Source organism: Zonotrichia leucophrys, chromosome 1A (assembly GCF_028769735.1).
Source record: "Zonotrichia leucophrys gambelii isolate GWCS_2022_RI chromosome 1A, RI_Zleu_2.0, whole genome shotgun sequence".
NCBI classification, from domain to species: domain Eukaryota; kingdom Metazoa; phylum Chordata; class Aves; order Passeriformes; family Passerellidae; genus Zonotrichia; species Zonotrichia leucophrys.
In genome coordinates this window covers 43,430,594-43,456,250 of record NC_088170.1, presented here as the reverse complement: position 1 = coordinate 43,456,250, position 25,657 = coordinate 43,430,594, and the positions used below count along the sequence as shown (strand labels likewise).

The following is a 25,657-nucleotide window of genomic DNA, read 5'->3' as shown; positions in this document are numbered from 1 at the left end:
TATACTGCACTAGGTACACCTACACCTCAGAGGAACTAGAACCTTTTAGATCCTAGTTTTAATTACAGTTGAGCAAATATCCTTCTGTTCCCTTCTCAGAGGCTGATGAAGCTCAGAAGTCTCTTAAAATATACTCTTCAGGCACCACCAGGCTGATCTACTGTTCATATTATCACTCTCAAAAGATTTTTGTTTTGACCCTTGAAGTGAAAATTCAGCTTTCTCTGCAAAATCCTCATGACTCAAGCTCAACACAAGCTCTTTCAGAAAAGGAAATGTTCTGAAGAAGTGTCAGAACACAGGGTTTCTGAAGTCCTGGTTTTCCTGTGTACTACCACTTGTACAATAGCAGAAGAGGGCACAGCCATCAGCAACAGGAGTGGGATGTGACCCTGCTCCAGCCTTGGTGCCATTTTAAAGTGGATCACACATAGCAGGATTTGGGATCTGGGGCCAGAGCAGTGCATGACCTAGGTGAACAGAGTGAAGCAGAGCACTCTGGTCCTGCACTAAGGCTGCTGTCCCCTCCTACAAGGGTGCAGGAGCAACAGCGAGATCATTGGAGGCATTTCACGTAGGCAGTCTGGCAAGTCACAGATGTCACCTCTAAGTAACACAGACATTATTCATAGCCAGTCACTGCTTGCTATCTACAGATAACTGATTGCATTCAGACCAGATTGGAAACAAGGTTGGCTAAAAAAAAAAAAAAAAGAAAAAAAAGAGCCAGACAATCTGTTCTTTTAGAGCTCCAGCCATTCCTGGACACAGAAAGTGGGAAAGACTTTGACAGCTGGGACCCACACTTTAGCACAATAGCTGCTCAAAGTCAAGAATACAGCAGGATAATGCATTATTAGCCAAGTGCTGTAGAAACCTCAGCAACTAGCATTTGAGTTTGCTTTTTTCTGCAGCTGGAGGATCTGACAACTTTATTTTCCACTCCTTGCCTGCTGTCTTTTGTCCAATCATTTTTTTGAACATCCAGCCTTTCTGCACATAGCGTAACAGAAGAAGAGATCACATAGCATGGGCTGTGTGAAGATGCATGGCCTGTTCTATGTTTTTTTAATTGCATTAATTGATCTGATGCCCTTTCTTGTTTTCCTTCTAAGATCTACATTTACAAGAATCCACAGGAAGATTTAACCACAGTAAGAACAGCACAAATTGCTGCCAATGCAGAGTTTTAATATCAATTAATCACTTAACTATAGGTATCACCTCAAATGAACTTATTTCTGTACATTGTGTTCTTGTCTTTGCTAAAGCATGATGTGGCCTACTTAGCACACAGCCGCATCCAGCATCCCCCTTCCCTAGGACTAGAACATAATGAAACAACAATTTTTGGCAAGTATTCCATAGCCACAACTTGCATGGAACAAGCCTAATCACACTTGAGTTCAAAAATTTCTTAAGTTTATAATCACCAGTTTTTGAGACTCACAATAATAGACTACAATCAGAAGTTTGCTCTCTGCAACAATATACTAATATTTAAAATATTTAGTTGTGATCACAATTTAAAAACACGTTGAACTTACTGTATGATTGTTTTTGATAACTTAACCATTAAATCACAAAGCTGACCAAGAAAATATTTTATGCAGATATCTATAAAAATATACATTCATGTCAGAGCACCATCTTTTAAATAACAGTCGATTAACTTCATTACTCTATAAGATGCCCCCTCTTCAAGGAACTTTTCTGTGGCAACACCAAGATCCATTTACTGATGTAAAACCCAATGAGGAAGCATCACACAATCTGGCACAGCACTACTCTACAACCTCTTAAATGTGGGACCTCTGAATTCCTCATTAAAAGCAGAGAAGTGAACACACAGTAGGAATGCATAAAAAATGTTTGGTGGCTTTGCTTGGGTTTTTTGTTTGTTTTTGTTTGGTTGTTTTTTTGTTAAGCCTTTTCCTTTTTCTGCTTTGTACACCTGATATTTATAAGCAGCTGTTTATGAGCACCAAACCTGAGTTTGCACTCATAGGTGCAATGGAGACCAAACAATTAAACTAAGAACAAAAAATCAGGAGATTTTACGAAAGCATATGGCATAATTACATTGCAGAATAAAGTTAGCATTTAAGATCTGGCAAGTTCCAGAAATTTTTAGGGGCTGACAATTACTGAAAAGCATTCTTTAATCTCTTACCACTGGTCTCCTTATCAGCATGAAGATCGCTATGACGTAAGTGTGACACACACAAATCCCTTCATTTGAAAAATGTGAACTCAAGTTTTGGAGTCTTTTCCTGGCACTTAAAAACCAAACCAAACGTCCCACACCAAAATATCAACCAAATAACCACAAACCAAAATAAGTTACAATAACCTAGAGAAATACTCAGAAGATTGGATGGTAAACTAAGAACCAAACACAAATAGTTACATACAAATTTTTGTTTGTTTTTAATTTGAATTCATTCTATCTCACAGTCTATCACAAAATTTAAAAAAAAGGTACCAGGGACAAATCTTCTCAGATTTTATCTACAGGAAAAATGTTTTTTAAAAGTCTGTTATATAGGAGACCTCAGCTTTTTTAATTAATGCCCTCATCCTGGTCCAAATGATATACATGTTTTTCCCCATGGCATGTACTCTTTACCTACCATTTGGATTTAAACCTGTAATTCTATTCCTGGTTTAGACCAAAACCTCCTCAACCCACCCTACACTCCACCACTGCTATTGGGGAGGGGCAATAATTTTTGGCAAAGAGGCCAGGGGTGACCAGCCATGCTGATGCAGAAATGGCAGGCAGAGGGTTCCATTCCTGAATAATCTTTGCACCATCAAGAGCAGTAACATTCCAAACGATTTTAGCACATGCCAACATTTCTCAGGAACTTTTCACTATTAACGAAGCCATAAAAGTGAGCCATGTAAATGGAGCTGAAGGAGAGAAGTAGGTTCAGCTGAAGATGCACAAGAACTACATAACTGGAGAGTCTTAAAACAGAACTGAAACCCATTTATGTTTGGGGTGCTGCATGGACTCTGCCTTCTTCTTCCTTACTGACTACAGGCACTGTGTTAGCACTGGCACTCAGCTGATTGCAGGAACTGTGCAGAAATTTAAACAAGCAGAAAAATAACGCGAGCAAAAAAAAAAACAAAGAAGAGAAAAGTGAAATTTCCTGTTGATTTGATTTTTTAACCCAGTTTGCTGTGAGGTTAGACAACCAAGAATGCCACTACAAGGGGAGAGGCAGACCACAGCAGTGCTCATCTAAATAGCGCTCTAAGCCAGTGGAACCAGGCCTCCGTGACCCTTTGCTGCTCTCAAATCATTATTGCTGTATCCATGTTGAGTGATTTCACTTTCACATTCAGTGGGACACTGAACTTTTCTCCTCTCTTGCAGCTGCACAGTGGGGTAGGCAAGGAAGAACACAAGACAGATTTCCATTGGGTAGGAATTAGCTGTTTGTGTTAGCAAAGACAACTGGAGATTTAGAGTGTAATATATGAACATCTAGGGCTGAAGTACCTGAATACTTTATACAAACAGAATTAAGAACGATTAACAGCTTACAGAAAGAACAATGCAATTTTACTTACATAGAACACTGTAGACTGACTGAACAGTAACAGACTGACATGCTAGACAGTAACACAAAATCTGTGAGAATACAATGGTCCCTTTAGAGTGTGAATCTGAGCATCAGTGCAGAGCAGTGGAATTCTTTAGGAGGATATGCTTTTCCTGCATGGTCAACTCACCTACCAGTGCCAGCAGCACCCACTGGCAATAGGCTTGTCATGCTCAGATACCTGGAACAGTTCCCTAAATATCCTCAGATGCCCAGAAAACCAACAGGAATGAAAGGATAGCCACCACAAAAACCTTCAACGCAAATCAAATTTCCACTAAATCACCAAACAGATCTTTGGGCATCAAAAACTCAGTTGTTCTTTTAAGCATAACTATGACTCATCAAACATTCCTTTTACTACCAAATTACCTGGAAGGAATCCACACTCATAAAAATTTTGTCTGAAAGGATACAAACATGCAGCTTCAGGTACCTGCAAGGGAGCATGATGCAAACATACTGAATATGAAAACAAACCAAACTCAAGAGGTTCAAGTTCAGCTGCAAGATTGCTACTCATCCAGAATGACCAGTTTCTCAACCTTATTTCATATTATGCAGATTTAAAGATTGAAAATTTTGATTGCCTTTTATTTATGTATTCCTCTGGAAGTACCCTGGACTGGTACTCACAAGCAGTTGTTTCTGAAGAATTTCCCGAAGGTCTTGTAAACATTTCAAGAACAAATCCCTGGCCATTCACAGGCCATGAATGAGTAGGGTCTGCTGTCCCACATAACAAGCAAGATGCTTTTACATGACAAAATCCAAATGCCTATTGCTTATATCACATCTCTAAACAGCAATACAAAGCCCATATTTAATGAATACATCTTCAAAATTAGTATTTTACAAGGTATTTTCAAAAGAAAAGCAACTTAGTGGCTACTTGAATCTTAATCCCATCTAACAGCACTGGAGGATATAGTAACTCAAGTGCCACTAAGTCACCCTGAAGCTACTTCAGCAGCCAGGCACCCAAGAATGAAGGAAGCCAGTCAAACAGGTCAACACACTCTGCAACTGATCATGATGCAGTACTGCAGCTTCAAACAGTAACTGTACACGCAGGGAAAAACCTGCATTTTCTGTTATCCCTATTCTTCCAATTGGAACATGTAATTTACTAAAGGCATTCTAATTTATAAAGACACAATCCATAAAAATACTGGTTTATTTACTAAGAGACCCACTGCATGCTGCAGGAATCCAAATGCTGCATTGACAGAGTGTGGTCTGAATTCAGCTGACTCTGCTTTGAATGGAGATTAGGTCAACTGACCTTCAGAGGTCCTTTTCAACCAGAATGACTTTAGAAAATTGTACACTTGTATTTTCTCCTACATGGGTAACAGAGTAACTACAGTAGCTTTCTCACAGGATTTGCATTCATCTGACGTACACAAATAAGTGTGAATGATAAAGTAAATCTGGGTGTCCAACCCTGAGTTTTCCAGTGGTCTATGGGTGTGAAGACTGATGATTTACAACTGTGATTACACTCTCCCACCTAATGTGGTGGCTACTTCAGTTTGGTGAGAACCAACTTCAAGCACTACAGCACTGTCATTCTCCATTAAAATGAATTTTTAATGCTTTTGAGCATGATGTCCTTGTATTTGCTTTTCTAAGCAAACTAGTAGGTGGTAGAGATGTGCATGCACTGTTCATACAATAACTGTGTCTCCTGATCAGGACAACACCCTATTTAAGTTATCCTTTGAAGTGAAGAACTCCCACTCAGGTCAGAGCTATATTGCCATTTCATTGCTAGCAGTAGTGGGTCACTATAAACTTCTTACTATTCAAATGAAAGGAGGAACTGTTTGAAAAATAGAGACAGTAATTACTTTCCTTTCTCTGCCTCTCCAGCTTCTTTACCTCTTGCATTCTTCCTGTGCTCCCCTGAGTACCATTTTTCTTCTGTACTCACCACTCTAATCATCCAGGACTCAGACACTGAGTGGGAGAAGAGCAGACCCACGCATGGACCAAGTTAACCAGTAAGAGGAAAGAACATATGCAACACTTTAAATGGAAATGAGACTTGTTATATAAGAAGTTTAATTTTCTAAATGTCCTCCTGACAGACTCTACTGATAAGAAAAAGTAACCTGACATTCTTCAACTCTTTAAAATTTAAAGTATAGATGAAAAAAATGTGCTTTTGATGGAATAAACATAACCTGTAAATCTGCCAAAGTAATCGATACTTGTCAGACGTCACTCTATTCCAACAATTTCAAGCATTCCATAGCGACGGTGCAGTAACATTTTATTGAACAAGTCAAAAACAAGTCAGATGAACAGATACAGCTTAAGCATTAACTGTGAGTATGAACACTTTAGGAAAAACAATGGATTTTTTTCAAGTGACATTTTTTGCCTCATTTGTGTGCAGATGGTTGATTAAACATTGTTTTGGTCTGAAGGGAGCAGCTTCCACAGACCTGGCAGCAGCAGTACAGAACTGGTAAGTGATTATTTTTATACAGGATGAATTTGCCCAAGAGTAGCCTTCATTTAACATCAGCTTAAAAAAGTTAAGAAACCATGAGCTGGACATGCTACAGAGGATGGTCTTTTCCAGTGTTTTAGATGTTCATTTTGCTTTATTAGCTAGGTTCTCCAGTGATACTACGTACTTCTGTGAAGCATTTTGTTCAGGTGTGGCCTTGACGCACCACATGGTGGCTTTACAAGAGAAACTCAGTAACCAGGTCCATCATATGAATTCGGTCCTATTACAATAAAACCAACACTACAAAAATCCCCCAAAACCCCCAGGTAGTGGCACAGAGCTATACTTTCTGCAGTAAGGGATAGGAGATACTTCAGGTTTTCATTAAAGGAGTGGTTTTATGATGCAAAGAGGTGATGTGTAGAGACAGCTACCAGCAGTATGCACTGATGAAATATCAGCCCTTTAGTGAACTTACTTGAGCTTTCAGAAAAATACCAAAACCACCCTGCACTTGTTTTTCAATGCATTTTGTCTTATTTCAAGAAATTTCTTTGATATTTAGTTCAGGCTTCAGTGAAGGGCACAAGCTGTCTACCTTTTAGAGGGATTTTTTTAAGACTGAAGCAACACTGAAAATTTTATTTACTTCACTAGGTTTTCCTTGAGTTAAAAATCCTGCCAAATCTTAGCTTGCCCTGGTCACAGCACAAACAGTGAACTATGGAATATCAACTTCCAACTGTTCCTGTGATGTTAATGTTTTGTATTCCTGTACTTTACATGCCAGGGTACAGACAGCATGTTATCCACAAGCTGAAAGTGTTACCTAGTCAATAGAAACTTCCTAAAATTTACACCAGAAGACTTAAACAAAAATCCCACAGGACCACAGCCTGTCATCCCCTGAAGGCATGTGTCATGATGCTAGACATGATTAGATGTGATAAGAAAAGAATTTAGAAAACACTAAGGATCATGTACAGGAAGCAGCTTCAGGGTTATGCCTTATCAACCCCATCTACTTCTAGCTTTGTAATTAATAAGAAATGGTCAGTCAGACAAAACATACAGGTAGTTCTTGCAGTAAAACCTACATATTCCAAGTTCCAAATAAAAGTATCTCTACTTATAAATGCAAAGCCTCGTTATTAAGAAACTTTAGTTGTTATAAGGAAAAAAAAAAGCTGTTAAAAAAGAGCTAGTTCCATTTCTCCCTTGTTCTGAAGGTCTTTATTGACAAATAAATACTTGTTGATGGGTAAATGGCTAGCTAGCTGTTATTCACCATCTTGTGGTGTAAAATATGTATAACTTTGATCCTTGAACTCAGTTTCTTGCACAGATTGCTGAAGACCAAGAGAATTACAAGCGACACATCGAATCCTGAAGTGCTTCAACTGTAGCTGATGTTCAAAGGACTGGCATCTCAGGTGCCACTACACTGTTTCTATTCTACTTGAGTACATTTAAAAAAGTTCTTCTTTGTAATCACATCATTCAGGCTGTGCATTACCTCATGAAAACTGGAAGCTAGTGCAACAACACCCACAAATTTGGGGCTTGGGTCTTTTTCAAAGCAGTACTGCAGCACAGAGAACTTTTCCACAGCAATTTTCATGCCACATCATCACACATTAAAACTAGCACCAGTGCTAGGCAATGCTTCACTCAAACAAAGCTGTTGTTTAGGACCTCTTCCATTTTGTAGAAACACAGAGGAGTCAACCACTTTTACTGTTCAGTTGGGGCTTGTTTTGACTTACTTACCCTTAACCACTGACTTAAAAGTAGTTCCCAGACTTTTCTCATTTTTATGTATTCCATATCAGTATGTCCTGTGATTCAGAAAAGTACTTTTAAGAGTCTTTCATTATATGTTGACTTTCAATCCATTTTAACACCTTATAAGAGGTTCAATACCACAGGTCTAACTCCATGTCACCCAATAGCCAAGTTACATCCTGGGTAATGTACATTTCATAGCAATTCTTGCTTCCATGTATTGTGCTTTTGGATCGTCCAGAGGCAAGTAGCATTGTAATCTGCTCAAACCCAAGAGGAGGACAGCAATAAAAGGAACCTCACACAAGGCCCAAGAACCACTTCATTTTTTTCCAATATGAGAGAGGGGAACATCATATTCCCATCAGCAGCTTACTCCTGTAACAAACTGAAAAGCAGCTGTGAACATTAGAGGAGGACTAGAGATATACAATGAAAACCTGACTTTTTTGTGCAATTACAGCTCTTAGGACAGAGAAGACAGCAGCATCACATATAAACAGCTGTATTTAGAATCTGCATATAAATTGAATACACCAGTAACTGGGAGGAAAGACCATGGAAGAGAAAGGCAGGACAGGAAGAATCCTTAAGGAGGTTAAAGTGCTGCCACACACAAATATCCTGTTAAACACTGATAAAGTGTTTGTGTGCCATGTGGGAGAATGTTAATTGTTTACAGGTATCAGAGCTGAAGGACTTGGATGATTACCAGGAAACAGTGCTGAGAAAGTCCACTGTACAATTAAGTAATGAATTGCTGAACAAGGCTCGTTCATTTAAGTCGATCCTGCTAGTTCCAAATGCAATTATTTACCACCAAGGGTTTCCTTTCCCAAGAATGGAATCAAGGAATCAAAATAAAAAGAAAAAAACCTACCAAAAACCCAAACCCACCACTCCTGAAAGAATGTTTTCTTTTTCCTATGGGAAGAAGGGTACAAAAGGAGACAGGTCTTGTTTGTCGTAGCTCTAATCAGTATTTGTAGAAGACTGGGGGGGAAAAAAAGCAAAAAAAAAGCCTTCTGGTCTATTTGAGAACAGCTTCAGCACCTGCCATTCAGGTCATTCACTATTAGCACCTCTGTCTCACAGCCCCATCAGAAAGTCTAAAAAGCTATGAACACTTCATGTTAACAGGACAACATTTACAAGGATTTAGCTGAAAACTCAAACCACATGCCTAAAATTTTGAGAAACCACCATCTTATTTTTAAAGAATATTTTGGTTAAGTTGGCCAGATGCCCAAGTTCTGCAGTGCCAGCAATTCCTCCCCTTTTCTTTTCTGCAGAAAATTTTCTCAATACTGAATATTTCATCCATTCTTCTGCTGTTAGACTAACTTAATCAAGGTGGAAGGGATCACCTCACACACAGCTCAGCGTGCTTGACAGCTTTGATCCACAAATCTAGCTGCAGGCTGCACAGGCTGTCAGCCTTTCTTGTTTGCCAGGTGAGTCACATCCCTTCCTTATTTGAGGGTCACCCTGCATCCGTGGAAAGATATGGACACTGTTGTTGGAAGGCCCAGTCCATCTGACATTTCAGTGACCTCCTGAGGTCATCTGAAGTCTGAGTGACCTTTTAAGGTTATTAGTAGGATGTGGCGACAGTCACAGCCTGCAAGCCTCTCGGGTTGCTGTTGATATTTGCTGCCCTGTGATGTGTAGGATGTCTCTGCTTCAGCCTGCGCAACTGAAGAACGAGTCTGGATGCTTCGCTTTTCGGTCTTGAGGTTGTTTATTAATTCTTATCTATAAAATTTTCTTTCTGCCCAGTGGAGGTCTGTCCTGCAGGGCAGCCACAGGCACTCTGACTGCCCCTGAGAGGGTATCTTCTTTTCATACTACAAACTACATATATCATATTTACTCTTAATTCCCATCACCTATGTTAGACAGTGCACTTCTATTCTAAACCAATCCCAAAGTGCCAACATCACAGCAGAAAATGGAGAACAAGAAGAAGAAAGAAGGACTAGACACACCCCAATTCCTCCATCTTGTCCCCATAACCCCCATACCAAAAATCCTAAATCTACATTTTCATCCTGTGCATATTTTATTATTACACCATTCAAACTTGTGTGACTTTCACGTCCTCAAACAAAGCTGGTAACTTGCTCTAAGGGTCAAAATCAAATCCCCAGGCACTCTGGGCAGCATGCCAGGGTCTCTGAGTCCCCCAACAGGGTTCTTGGCAACTCTGGACATCCAAAAGGATGTGCCGAGTTCCCACACAAGCCAAGCAGGATTACACTGCAGACTTGAATTTAGCAACCTGCCCATCCTTCCTTCAAAAGGAGGACCAACAGTTACTGACCCTGGGTGGCCTCCTCCCAATTAATAAGAAAATACATTTCTCCTTCAGTCTCAGGCAGGCCTATCTCACTCCCGTACCTTTAGGACAGGCTCACTTCAGCGCAAAAGCTCCCCAGGAATGAGGCTGATAAGGAAGCACTCCTTTGGCTATCCAGCAGAGCCCATTTCTTCCCACTCTTCTGCCTCTGGGCCTGGTTAAACTAGTTTGGGCAGCTTACCAGGGGCCTAGAGAACCACATCAAAGTGCTTGGATTTATTCTGTTGTCTGGTGTTTGTGGAGTGGCTGTGAGAAGGCTCCTGCCTCCACCCACGTGCTCAGACCACTTGCACACTTATGGAGCTGCACCTCACATCCTCACCCTGCCAGAGGATCTTCTGGGGACAGCAAACCTGGTGAGGAAGAGCTCACTCTCCACAGCCCAATGGGCTCCTGCCATTCCCTCCAGCCGGCTGGGGTCACCAGAGGATCTGTGTCCCTGTTCTCCAGCTGTACCTAGAGTCATGTCCATCTCCTCCCAACAGAAAACATGAAGCAAGATATCCGGCCAAAAGATGAGCATCTATGCAGATCTTTTAGCATATGGGCTGGGACCTTCAGGCTTGCTCCCTTCTCCTTTGGGTTTCGGTATAATTTTGAACACTGGCAAATTAACAGAGGCAAAGCAAGCAGAGGGACAGAAAAAACAGCCAGTTCTTTGGGTTTTCTGCATGGACAGGTTGCTCTCTGTCCTTCAAAACCATTTCCACATCATTCGTATAAAGCAATTTGAGAGAAATTTAATAGCTTTACTTTTGATGTCACTGTGAGCCAGCCCTTGAAATAGTTTCAGCCTTGAAAACACAGCTAGGCAGAAGTTCTCCCATTGCCACAAGCACAGACAGAAAAGCACCAGCAATCTCCATTACTCTCACACGGCAATGTTGCTTAGCATAATCTCCCGGGATCGGCGGGGCCGGCGCACGGGATTCACCGGGATCAGCCAGGCCCGGATCGGCCGGGCCGATACACGGGATTCACGCGGGATCAGCGCCGGGATGGGCCGGGCCGGGCCGGCGCACGGGCGCCATCTGGCGGGCGCGGACGGGGCCCAGCCGTGCGGCGGTGCCGCCCCGCGCTGAGGGAAGGGCTGAGGGAAGGGATCACACCCGGAGGGACCAGCACAGGATTGAGGGGGGATCTCTGCAAACTTCATGAAGTTCTACAAGGCCAAATGCAACGTCCTGGGTCAGGGCAGCCCCAAGCACAAGTACAGGCTGGGCAGAGAACAGACTGAGCAGGCCTGAAGAGAAGGTCTTGGGTGTGTTGAGAAGCTCCACATGACCCGGCAATGGGCACTTGCAGCCCAGAAAGCCAAACATGTCCCAGGCTGCATAAAAGCAGCGTGGGCAGCAGGCTGAGGGAGGAGATTCTGCCCCTCTGCTCCACTCTGGTGAGACCCACCTGGAATGCTGCATCCAGCTCTTGGGTCCCCAGCACCAGAAGGATATGGACATACTGGGGAGAGGCCAGAGGAAGAGCAGGAAGATGGGAAGACTGGAGCACATCATCTATAAAGACAGGCTGAGAGTAGTGAGGTTGTTCAGCCTGGAACAGAGAAGCCTTGAGGGAAACCTTATAGCAGCTATCCAGTGCTTACAAGAAATCTAGAAGGGACTTGCTACAAGGGCATGCAGTGACAGGACAAGGGGTATTGGATTTGTAATGAATGAGGATAGGTTTGGATTATGTATTAGGAAGAAATCCATTATTGTGAAGTTAGTGAGACACCAGAACAAGTTCTCCAGGAAAGCTGCGGATGCCTCATCCCCAGAAGTGTTCCAGGCCTGGTTGGAAGGGCCTTTGAGCAAGCAGTCTAGTGGACATGTCCCTGCCCCATGGCAGGGGGTTGGAACTCGATTTTTAAGGTCCCTCCCAACCCAAACCATTCTACGACAATTCAGCAACTTTTTGTTCAGCTCTGCATTAGGCCACCATCAGAAGTCATACCAACTCCATGGCTGCACCTCCACTGCACTTTCCCCAGGCAAGGAAATAACAAACAGCACATGGTCTTTTTTCCACCAGAACTGTGAGGCCTACACTGGAGACTAATAGCAGCCAGAGCCCTAAAACCAACAGCTGAGCCTTCCAAACCCCACCAGTTAACCAGTACATCTTCTGCCATCTTTGAGTCCGTACTTGGTGTTTGCCTGACCAGCCTTGGCTGCTACCCTCCCAGCTGCAACACCCTACTTTTCCCTGGAGTTACCAGCTGCAAGAGAGGCAAGGCAGGCACTGTCACACCAGTCTGGTTTTCTTTGCAGAGCCAGAAGTGAATTTAGAACCTAAGCCCCATAGTTTAGTGTTAGAGTGAAAATGCCCAGGACTGTATGTTAATTCCATGTATGTTTCATCTATACATTTTCACTGTGACTTTTCTCAAGCATTTTTCCTGCAGAAAGCTGTCACAGCACTGACTTGATAACCATGTACACCTCAGGTTGGTATGCTCTGCCCTCCATGCTGGTAAAGCACCTTTTAGTGTTGAGCAGTCACACAAACATTTCAGCTTTGGAGATGTGGATCTTACATAGTGTGCCTGGTGTACATCCAGGGTGATACAGGTGCAGCACGTGCACACACAATCAGGTGTTTTACAAAATGTTTCTTAAGGACAAAATTCATAGCTGTACCAAGCTGTGTGCATACTGGGGTCAAATTTAGACATGAGTGTTGCAGCGTGTCCTCCTGATATCTACTTTGTTTCATAAGGTATCACACAACAGGCTAATTTGAAAGTGAGAGCTGGAACTGTTCCATGGGAAAGAAAACTGAGGCTACCAGAATGCTGCTAAGACATCAATGTTACAAAACTGTCTTTAAATAGTACTTTTGGAAGGATGTCAAGAAATATATATTTTCTATGCAGCCTTCCACAGCATACCAATTTTCAGTCAGTTTTACTTTCCTTAAACAGGACACAGATTAAAAGTTAGAGCCTGCTGACATTATTTAAAATATTGCTTTACTCCCCCACCACACACACTTTTGTCCTTAACACATGAATATTCTTAAAGAGCTTTAAACACTTCCTTATTGTGTATACAATGACATGGACCTGCAACTGAACAGAAGGATTAATCTACCCAGACTTCTGATCCCATAAATCTTTGCTTTCTGCCACAAAAGACATGGGTGCCAAGCATCCATCTGAGGCCTCTTGTCAGAAAGCTACTCTGTGAAAAAAGACAGCTTTTAAAGATGGCTGGAATAGGTAGTGAACTATACAGTAGTCACAGCTTTTAGCATACTTACATACAAATCAAGACTGCAAGCAAATGGCTCTGGAATTATTTACAAGAAGGACTGATTTCTAAGATTTACCTTGGGCTTATTGCTGCTTCCAGAACAGATTTCTGTCTTGGAGATGCATTGCACCATCAGGTGTGTATTTGGTGGTGACAATTCTCCAAAAGTACCTATAAACAGATTCAAGCTCTGGATCCCCAAAACCATCTCCATTTCCTGAGGTCACATCTTACATCACCAGTTTCACAGCAGGCAGAAAGTCTTAAGTTTCTTCAGAGCCTTTAAGTCATCAACTTGATAACATGTTATTATCTTTGATTTGTTGAACTAATGACAGAGCTAGAAGCATACTCTTCTATTCCCACATCTTTTCCAATAGAAGCCACTTCATCCATAAACCTCATAAGGTGCTTTGTAAGATTTCAGTCTTTCTGCAAGCTTGCTGTATATACAAGTCTGTGTTAAAGACTAATTTTGCTACAGTCTCATATTCTAACCACATAACCTTTTGTTTCCCGTGTACCCAGAAATTAATTTTGTACACCAAACCTTATGCTTTGAAAATACTCCCAAAAGTAGTTTCTGTTCCAGACATGAACAGAATGCATGAACAGACATGCATTGCAGCCTCTACAATTGTAACTTTCAGAAGAGCTTTAAAATGCCCCCAAAATGGTAAGACAGAATGAGTCAAAACCGTAAGAACATCAGGAAGGTCACCTGCACTTCTCTGCACTTGGGAGACTGTCAGTTCCCTACTTCCCGAGGATGGCTCTATCTAACAAAGCTGAGAAGTATCCAGCTTGCAGCTAGGAAAAGCACATTGAATTGACATCAATCCCTATCAAACACTCTTCTCTGCCCCCACCATCCTCACATCAGATGTAGACAAGCACCACTGTTCATGACCACAGCAGCAGTTCTCTGCCTCCACCATGCCACCTCCCTGTCTGACAGCTACACTTCCAAAAAGCCATAGATAAAGCTACCATGAACTATGATAAACCATTTTCCCTGTGGTAAGTCATGCAAAACCTATCAAAGACAAGGAATAATTCACTACTGGAATGAATAACTGTCGTCAAGGGGTCAGAAGCCAGTTCCACACCACTTCTGTGCCTGCAAAGCCACACTGGATGTGTGAGTCTGCATCACTCCAACCAGTGCAGCACAGCAAACTTCAGTGACATCTGCTGTCCCTGATACATAAGGCCACCACATAATTAGCTAGGCAACCTCTTGACTTTCTGGGGGGCTGGCGGACAAAAATGGAAGGGAAAAGCTCAATGACTTAGGAGGTAAACACCACAGGGTTTTTTTTACCCTCATCACAATAAAATTGGAGATAAAATTTAAGGGATATACTAAGTGAACTCCAGATTTAAAGAGACTCTCTTGTGGACACCCATGATTTGCTATTCAAGCAGAAAACAAAAATTCAAATACACCAATAAATTTACTCCAAGTCTGAATACATTACAAGAGCCAACTACTACATGGGCGTTTTTTAAACTATAGAAAGAAGTAGTCAAAGCAATGTTTCAGTTAGGTAGAGAAGGTTGCATTAATTTCAAAAACTAAATAAAGTTGGAGTCTGTTGCACTGGTTAATGAATGAGGTGACTGTTCTCAAAGACATCCACACATGTACAGATCACAGCTACCATGAACAGTTTTTACAGCACTGCTGTATAATCTCATTCAGTTATTTGACTACTGATGGTAATTAAGGACCATAATCCATTGCCAAAAAATAAACAAATGTGAAAAACCACCAAAACTTGGGCAATAGAAAAAATCATATGTAGATATTCCAGGCTTCTTTCAAAGTACTTCAGTGTTTAGAGAAAATTTAAAGTTATAATAAGTTCTTGAGCATGTACAAAATATAAGAATGGAGCTGAACACTTCACAAGCACAGAAAAAACAACAGTAACTGAGAAAGTATTGTTTATATAGAATTAGTATTTTGAACCTGGATAATGTGGAACAAGATTCACAGATAGAACTACTGAAGCAAGAGAAAACCACAAAGTTTTAGTAGTACAGATAGAGCCAATCCAGCCTTCTTTCCTTTGGGGCCTGCACAGAAATACAGCTATACCCCAGACTTTCTGCAGGATCTGACTCTAGTAAGGTAAGTACTTTACCATGCACATTACTTATTATGTACCAAAATTGACATAGTAGTACCAAGGTATTAAATTAAAGACATGTGCATCCTGATTAGGGGTACTGGCTATGATGTATTATATATGAAAATGAAACATTATGTACAAAAAGTATCAAGCATAGTAACTGATATCTACAAACTAAAGTCACAGTGGCACATTGAACAATTTTAGGTTAACCAGACTCACTTAAAAATAGAAACCAGAGGCTGGGCTCTTCTCTCACCCCATTTTACATGTCTTTACGTCCATTGATTTCAAGTGGAGTTCTTCACAATTTATGCCATTGTGAGAGGAGAATCAAGCCTTGTGTGCTTGAAAGGAAACAGCAGACATGTTTCCCACCAGAGTGTAGGGGGAGATTTTAAAAAAACATAAGTATATGAACTGTGAAACCGATAGAGTACACAAGCAAAGGCAGGCAAAGAGGCTCTAGTTGGGGGTGGGGAAGAAGAGAACTTGCAGCTTACCCAGGGGTTTTGTTGATTGCTTGTTTGTTTTTTAAGACTTGGGACTGATATTAGTAAGTCAGAAGACCAGTCAGTAAATAGGCTTCTAAAAAACCAAAAATATATTTAGCGAGAACTATTGCATTTTTTTCAGACAGACATGATTGATTTGCATTTTCCTACAATTATTCTATAAAATGAGGAGCACACCATTTTGTCTGTGGAAGACACAATTTTCCATTCCTAGAAAGTGGAGATCTGACCTATTTGCATCACCGAAAACAGGGCCCAATGATCATTTATACCCAAGCCAATGATCTTCCGAAACTCTTCAGGATCTTCTGCACAACTAATATTACAGTGGTTAGAAAGAGTAACACTTCAGACTGGAATTCAAGTCACACAAAGTCCTACATATGACATAGGTGAAAAAAATCACTTCACAGTTTGGAGGTATAGAAGAATAGAAGCTACAGCTTTATAGTAGATGTTCTTTTAGGCTTTTCTTTTTTTTCCTTGGTAGCAGTGTGTGGTTAGGAAGCTCCTCTTTCACCACCCCACTGTGCACAAACATAATCCTTGTACTGATTGGGCTGATTTGGGGAAGCTCACTTAAAACCAAGAAGCAAGAAAACCCCCATATATTTTCAAATTATCTCTGTATCTTCACTTGAGGTATGCCTGCACAACGATGTGAGAGCGCAAGGGAAACAGCTTGAGTATTTTACAGAGGGAATACAGACTTAATTAACTGTTTTATACATCATAGAAATGCAAGATTGAAATAATTCATATTTATTCAGAGTCCAACACTGACAGAATATTACTGTAACTGTTTGTAAATGCTTTTCCCCTACTTTCACTCATATGCACAAGCCCTGTTACAGCTCACAGCAGATTTTAAGTCACCCCCCAGCACTCCAGCAGGAAATGTGCCAACAGTTTCCTTTTAAAAACAAGTCTAGATTATCTGCTCAAAATTGCATTAAATATCAGCCGATTTAGTACACAACAAAGCAGGATGAAGGTAAATGCAGAGAATTGCATAAAGGAGGATGACTTCTACCTAGAAAAAAATGTTGCATAATTGAAGGTGTACCTGGCTGATCTTCATGAGACATGTTCTTTCAAAGCATAAACCTCCTTCCAGAGGCCCTTACAAGGTGGAAAGGGACCCAAGAACAAATACATGTCCTTGAATACCCAACTTTGTTTTGCGCCTAGCATTTAGATGTTGAACAGTGACTTATGCATCAAAGTTTGGAAAAAACTCAAAAGCAAGCCTTAAATGAACACAAGCCTGCTATCACCCCAGTCCCTGAATAAATCCATTACGTATACCTGAAAGAGCCATCATATTGTCAGTACCTCTTGACAGCATTAGCTCCAGGCTAATAAGACATCCACTAATAGGTAAGAAATGTTTATGCACAGCCACAGCACAATATGAGACAGACAGGGAGACATTAAAAAAAGCAATATTCCAAAATTACAGCCTAAAAGGTGGCAGACTGAGAACTAGACAATAGACTGCTGTTGGGGGACATTTTGCAAAGGAATCTGAAAAGTAATAAATCTGCAGCAATGAAACAGGTGCCTGTTTGTCACTGTGGTCATTTCAGTTCAATCAAATAAAGGGATTGTTCAATTTCAGTATTTTAACAGCTACTCTAAAAACATGCAAGCTGTTCTTGCAGGAAATCAACAGTTTTATGCAACTGGGAAATCATATATTGGGAACAAAATGGGGTATTAGCCTAGATCACTGAACTTCAGCTTCACACCATCTGAAACCCCCAGAGTACTGTCCAATCAGATGGGCTGTGTGAAAGGTTGGGTGCAAAGCTTGACATTTACTGGACTGACAAACAGCTACAGAAACCACGGAGCTCAGTAATCTACTCTGCAGTATCCTTTGCTGAGAGTGCTTCTACAGCTTGATGGCAGCTCATGGTTGAGCACAACAGCAACACATAGGCCTGCCTCTTACCCTGCAGACATTCTTACTCTGGTACACTGCTTCCTTCCCCAGGGCCTCCCAAGGACAGGCCAAGACCCTGTAAAAAGGGACTCTGGGATCTCTCTGTGGAGAGCTGCTGTAACACAGCTGCTTGGGTGGTTTTTTTTGGTTTTGGTTTTTTTTTTTTTTTTTTTTTGGTTTGGTTTTTTTTTTTTTTTTTTTAGGGAGTCACATTTCTCCTGAATAGTACTGGTACCTCCCAGCATATATCTGCTGAAATCCAAACCTACACCAAGCTGCTAAGAGAACAGAACAAAGCTGCATCCCGAGTAAATAACATCCTCATGAGGCTGGAAGTTTTTTGGTACCTCATAACAGATGAGAGCCGGGTCTGCTTTCTACATGTTTGGCAGTACTCTAAGACATTCGCTGGCTATTGGCCTGCCAAGCTGTTTAGGCTCATAAGTTTCTCTGCACTTGCTTTATACTATTAATTTTATTAAATATAAACATATCCTTTGTATATATTTTTCTCATATTCCATATGCACAGAATGAGCTAATTTCAGTCCAAAGATGAATGAAAACTCAATATTTACCACACAGATCCACTATGCTTTGCAAACAAGACTGGAAAAATGCCCTCTCACAATGAAGTTATCCATACCATCCTTCTGATGAGCAAAGCATGAGGAAACAGTTCAAAGCTCTTGGAAAACCATATGTATACTTTTACAAAAGACATCTGCAATTCACCAGTGAGGTTCTAGACCTAGCATAATTTATTTAGCAGTTTGTATACAGAGATGCAAATATGCAAGGTTCAGACATTTCTTTAGCGCCTCCATAAATTCATTTTAAAGTATATAAATATTCATACTTTGAATAGTCATCTCAGCATGCGAAGCTTTAATTTTTATATGAAAATACCAATTCCTGCAAAGAGTCTGAAATGAAGTAAAAATGTATTAATCCTAAAGTATGCACACAAACACATGCAATTTCTTTACATAAACACTTCTGAACTTCTGGGTGATTAACGCTTGATTACAAAAAGAGATCCTTAAAAACTATCTTCACTAATCATGCACTAATTTTTAACATACTTGAAAACAAGTCAGGTTTTACTGCTGTTAGACAAGTTGATCCACACCTGAAAGCACAAGGTGGCTTTCAATTTCTGCCGTGGTTATTGTGTGTCTCTGTTGCTACCGAAATGGGCCGTGGGTGAGGGCAGTGTCCGCCAAGGCCAACGGGTTGAGCAGGAGTGCCGGGGTGTCCCGGCAGAGCCTGCTGCTGAGCCAGCACCACCCCTGTCACAGGAGCGTACCTGGCTCATGGTGACAGCAGGGACAGCAGAACGGGTAAAGCTGAGCAATTACAGCGCCCCTGGCAGAGGTGGCTTACATGGCTCCAGCAGGGATCACAGGCATACAGGAGGGATGTGTGCTTTCAGGAACTTTAAGGCACTTGTCTAGATATGTTTAAAGATTCAGAGACGAGCCTTTTATATCAGTCTTTTTAAAACTAGTGAGAGAAGATGCAGCTTTCCTACAGAACAAGAGGGTGCAGTCTTACCACCCAGAACGATCCAAGGGCTAGATTATTATATTCATAACTGCATGCATGCTCTTATTTTCTTTTTTAAACATTCAAACACATTCAGAAATGAAGATGTTTGGACAATGAAGACTCTCAAAGAAAATTTAAGGGACTAACATCACCCTGCTTAAAAAAAAACCCTGTAAGTTTTATTATAAACATCATGATACTGACATGCAGATTTTTAATCATGCCAGTTGCAATTATACAAATCAGTGTTCCAATCCACAGAGAAGTCAGTTTTCATATACACCACATTAACACAGACATTAGACAGGATTTGGCATGCTGCCGACAGAGAAGCTAGTTCTGGAATCATGCAATATTAAGTCTGGGGTTACTTGATGCAAGATTAGAAGGCAAAAAACTCAAAAAGGTGGTTACAAAAACATCACAGGAAACAAAATTATTTTGTTTATTATTAAAGGCAAGCAATTATATTTCAGTATCTGGATTGCAGCTGAAAATGCTTTTTTGGCATGCAACCACTCCACAAAGCAATATTGAGTGTAACTGGAAGCATTAAAAAAAAATTCTTACTAAAGTCAAAGATGGTAATTGCAAACTGCAGAATCTGTCAGACAAAAGTGGGGCAACTGAATGAAACTTATTATATCTGTTACAGACACAAACCTACAAGCACACTCCACAATACTCTTGCACCTTAAGGAGGGGACAGGAGAGAGAAAATGATGGAGAGAGGTACACAAGACAGAACAGCAAGCGATATCAGGTACTATAAATCAATGTTTTGCATGCAGACTTTAGACAGGAGTACACAGCTTTGGTACAGAACAACTGAAAAAGGTTCCAGCATTTGTTGATATGTAATCCACTGCAAGTGAAAGGTCTACCTGAGAGACTGTCTACCCCAGGTTCACTACCTAGCAAAACATTGGGCTTGATAGGTTCATAATGATCTTGAAAAGCAACTCACCAACCTTAAGGCTATATTGAAGAACTTTTAAGAAGACCTCCAGGCAGGGTTCCAAGAAAAGGTAAACTAGCAAGAAGCTGTCATTTACAGACCCTTTAAAAAATACTAAAAATGTTTGTGTTGGCTCTTACCTCTTGTATATGAGCACTTCACTCATTTTGTGCATTTAAAAAAAAGCCTCCTTGCACAAAAACATGCTTGAGGAATACTATCAGTTTGTTCTGAGAAGTGAAATGCTTGCTCTTTTAGTTCTGCTAAAAATATATAATGTATTTTGTGAATATTATAAAAAAACAAAATACAAAGAGGAAGAGTTGTAGCAGACCACCTGTGAAATTTTCTTCAGTAGCTGGAAATATCCTTTGTCAATGAACCAGCAGCCAAGGAGCTGCTTCTGAAAAAAAGCGTGTAATTTTGGCAAACTGATCTGATAGTCTATCTGGGAATTTCTGCCAGAAATGCCATGACTTCAGTGCACTATTACTTGAAAAACATGTTTCTTCCCATCATTCTTCAGCCATAAGGTGGGAGGAGGAAAAGATGAGCAATAGCTGTGCTGCGTCCTTCCAAGCTGGTTCTTCCCATTATACAACTCCTAATCCAAACAATTTAAGCACACAAGTAAAAGCTACTCATTTCTGTAAACATTTCCAGGAGCAGGACCTAAGCTTGCATGGCTTACACCAAGCATATACTAATGGCTAGAGCTAACCTCAAGTTTACTTCTGTTTAAACAGCATAAGCAAAAACCAGTGCTGGCCAAACTGAAGCTTAAGCCTTAATACAAGGGGGTAAACTGAATATTGATATAAGCCACTTGGTGACTAGGGAACCATCTCAATCCAGCATTCTTAGTGCAATATTGTATCATGCAACAGTTTTCCCAAAAATATAAGTGACCTTTCTCAACATTTAAAAAATAAAAAGTAATGTTTCAGAGCATGCTTTTATATCCCAGCAGCAGGGATCTCTTTACTTTAGGGTAACTAGTCACAGAAAACAGAAACACAACCCAGCTTGTTTGTTTGTTTTAAATGAAATTCGTCACTGCACATCCAATTAATTCTGGAATGCATAAGACATGGCACCCAAGCAAACAGAGGCTTTCAATTTAAGAGCAACTTTCAGTCTGCCCTGTTAGAAGCTGTGTATAGCAGTAATTGACAACGTATTTATTACGCAAGATTCACACGACAAAGGGAAGGACTTTTAGGCTACCATACAAAGGCTTCCAGCACTAGAAAGGGTCAAACCAATCTGCAAAAGCATAATGTGAAGCAAAGCAAATGACTCTGTAAAATGTAGACATTCATTAGCATAGAAAAGTTTCACAGGAAAACAATGACAAAGACATCCTATTTTCATATGCTAATTAATTAAATATTATTTTATGCATTTAATCTCTTATTATAACCATAGGGGGAGACAGACCAAACTCTTGAAGTTCCAAAAAGCCAGGTCATTAGTGTGCCAAGTCATTCTTCAGATCTTTTCCTTATATACAAATTTACATTCCCAACTCATAACATATGTAAGTAAAACCTGACTCCCCCTCCCACCCCCTCCATTTCTCCTTCTTTGGAAGGCACTTGCTCTCTCTTGCTCCTGTATTTTAAAGTCTTATTAAATGCTAGAAATAACTCTTTTGCTAAGGGAAAAAAAAAACAACCCTAAAAGCACAGAAGCCATTTTGCCAAAGGCCTGAGTTAAACACCCCAGACCCTCTAAGATATAGAATAAGCTAGCTGAAAATGAGATTAATAACATTCTTGCACATGTGCACAAAAATCCACACAGTCTTGAAGTTCAGATGACATTTCTAGCCATTTCTTGCCTTTCCAAACAAGAAAGGGATTCTTATGTTTACATAAGTTTCTCCTTGCTTAATAAATCTTAAATTGAAACAGATTTTTTTTAAACAATTACCTTTTTCAGAGTTATCATACTACAGGATATTAGGAAAAACCAGACTCTCCTGTTGCTTTTACCCACATCTGACTCCAATCTTAATAGTTTAGCTATTAACCCTGTACGGTCCTCACACACACACCTTGCCCAGTTGATGTTAAAATTTTTATATGACTGATCTGGGCTTACTCATTACAAACCCTTTTGTTGTACAGAAAGAGAGCAGCTCCACGGACCTTGATTTACAGGACACAATTAACTGTGCTGTTGGCAGAACTGCACCAGCCCGGCTCATCCGGGGCTCTGCAGGCAGAAATGAAAGGATCTGTCACTGCACCAGGGTAACGGCTCTCTCCATCTCCTTGCCTTTCCACTCCCTGTCCAAGCTCATTCTGATCTACTCACGTCTTGGGATGAAAACCCGGCCACTGTAATATACCTGTCTTGCAAAGAAATAGTACAAATTGCTTTAATTCTCCCTAGAAACAGCAAGAACTACAGCTAAAGGGGAAAAAAATCCCATCCTACTTGACAAATCACAGTACTTTAGAGTTTGCCGTGCAAAACATGCAGTTTAAAGATCTCAGTTACCAGCTAAACAATGATGGCAAGGAGTTTCGCAACAATAACGCTAGTAATTTATTTATGCCTTTTTAAAAGTTTTCTTTAGCGTGTTGGGAATATACATTGTTAACCATTAAATTCCGCTGTATAAACATTTCTCAGCGAGCCCGTAAAATCCCCCCCGCTGCGTTTCCTCGCTCTCCAGCTGACAGCATTTAGAAACTCCGGCACTGGTGGGTGCTTTATTTGGCCCCCCTGGGCCGCCCCCGCAGGGGAACACAGAGATTCCTGTCAAAGGCCAGACCCAGCCGTCGCGGGCTCGGAGCACAGCGAAGGCGCCTGGACGGAGCCCAGCCCAGCCGACTGATAAATGGTGGCTGCTGGAGTTTGAAATCCCGCGCTGGGCGCAAATATTCTGGGAGAAGGACCCGCGGATCCACCGCCCTTCCCGAGCTCTCTTCGTTAAGAAAGGAAAGCACAAACACATACTTGAGCGAGGTCCGTGGCTGCAGGGGTGGGCGTGGGGAGCACCCCCAGTTAAAGCGGACAGCGCGGCAGACGCCGCCGGGATGGAGAGCGAGGTTCCCAGCTCTCGGGGCAGGAGAGCGCCCGGAGGCGGACGCTTCGCCCGGGATAAGGCGAGGGCGGAGGCTGCCTGGAAGGGCCAGTTGCCACGCACTGACAGGCAACAGCTGAGCTCCAACATCTGCACCCCCACCCAGACCGGCGACCGCGGCGCGCCGCTCGCTCTGCCGGGAGCACCGAGCCGGCACGGCGGCGGTGCCGCGACACCTTCCCCCGGCAGCGGGACACCCTGCGCCCCCCACGGCTTTCCCAGCTCTCCCGATTCCGCAGCCCCGTCCGACAACTCCGCGCAGGACGGCGCGGCGCCAGCGGCGCTGACGAGCGCCGGCTCCGGGCTCGGGCGGCTCCTCACCGGCGCGCCCTGGCGATGCGACCCCGGGCAGGGCGCAGGACCCCCGCCGCACCGCGGGAAGCGCTCCGCCGCCAGCGGCACGGTGCCAGCTGCGGACGGCGCTCCGCCAAACCCGCCGGGCGCTCCGCCGCAGGCTGTCCGTCAGTCGTCACCCCGGGGAGCCTCCACTTACCCTCCCCGCAGCGCAGCCGGACCACGGCGACGTATTCCTGGGAGGCGGTGTGGTCCGTCACACAGACGAGGGGGGAGGCGGATACCCAGCTCTGTCCCACGCAGTCAGCGCCGGCGGGAGACACGCATTCTCCGGCAGCGCCGCGGACGGACCGCCCGGAGCCTCCTCGGCCGCCCCGCAGCGACTGCCCGAGCCCCGGTGCTCCCCGCCCTAATGGGGCTCGGCCGCTCCGCGCCCGGGACGGCACCGGCCGCGCTCCGCCGCGCCCATTGGCTGCCGCCCGCCGCGCCCGCCAATCGCGGTGCGGCCGGGGCGGCGGGTGGCGCGCAGGGCCCGGCGGGGCGGGGCTCGGGGCGGGGCCGGCGGCGGGGGCGGCTCGGGGCGCGGGGAGCGTGCGGGGAGCGCGGCGTGAGGCGGTCGGGAAGGACCGGGAGTAGCAGGGTACCGGCGCGGTCTGCGCTCCCTTTCCCTCGGTCCGACGGAGCCCTGAAGCCGCCGGCGTTCAGCCAGGGAGCGGGACGGGGAAAGTTAATTAGAAACTCCTCCCGCTGATCTGTGCCGAGCGGTGCACAGATGGAGCCCGATCCCGATGGGTTCGCAGTCTTGGCGGGGGCTGCGCGCAGCCGTGGCGGGTACCGGGCGCTGCTGCAGAGCAGGCGGTGCCGTGCGGGCCCCTGGCCGGGCCGGCGGTGCGGGTCCGCAGCCCGAGGGGGCTGGCGGGGGTGGGTGGGCGCGCCCCAAAGCAGGGCAGCCCCGATCTCAGCACCAAAGAGACGGCTGGCAGTAAAGGGACACTGAAATAGTGTCCATATAAATCCCTTTCTTTTTGACGTTGCGGGCACTTTTGGTATCTGTTAAACTGCTGGAGTCTGCAGCCCTTGATCGTGTTGCTCACAACTAACAACAGCCTTTAAACAACGTGGATTGAGCTCCTGGTTCTCTCGTGGTCTCAGTGTTTAAACCCTCTATGGAAACATCAAAGGATGAGTCACATGCCATTTTACTCGATGTTATAATTCTTCTGGAAGGTGAGAATAATTTTTGCCAGAGTGGCTTCTAGGCAGTCACAAACTCTCCCCGCTTGGTGAAAAAGGTGTGTTTGGGGCCTCAAATGTTGTTTTGTGTAAAGCTGTGTCTCTGGCAATGTCTCTCTTGATTCTCAAAACAAGAAATTACATGGGGAAATAAAAATGAGAATTTTCCCTTGGTGTTTTGAAGCACATTTGGTTTTCCTCTCTTAGCAGAATAAGTTTACCTATATTCCAGTCTGGTCAAAATCATCTTTCTCCCTCTGAAAAAATAAAAACAGTTCACAGGAAACAACTTCAGACTACAACCATAGGCTACGACTTTGCTACAGTTAAAAGTGTTAAAACTACTTATCACTTTACAAGTTTCAACTGCAATTCAAACCCTGGTGCTCTTTTAATTTTTCAGTTTTCTAAATGTTAATTTTTCAATTCCTTTTAAATATTAACCAAG

The 25,657-nt window shown here is 42.7% G+C and overlaps 1 protein-coding gene across 1 annotated transcript in view; it reads right to left on the bottom strand.

Annotated features, from left to right (window-relative positions):
* The window catches only part of PRICKLE1 (prickle planar cell polarity protein 1), a 66,072-nt gene extending 41,687 nt beyond the window's left edge, over positions 1-24,385 (bottom strand). The window contains exon 1 of the mRNA XM_064702578.1: positions 24,176-24,385. The gene's annotated coding sequence lies outside the window, so the exon portion shown is untranslated. The remainder of the gene's footprint in view (positions 1-24,175) is intronic.
* Positions 24,386-25,657: the final 1,272 nt, after the last annotated feature.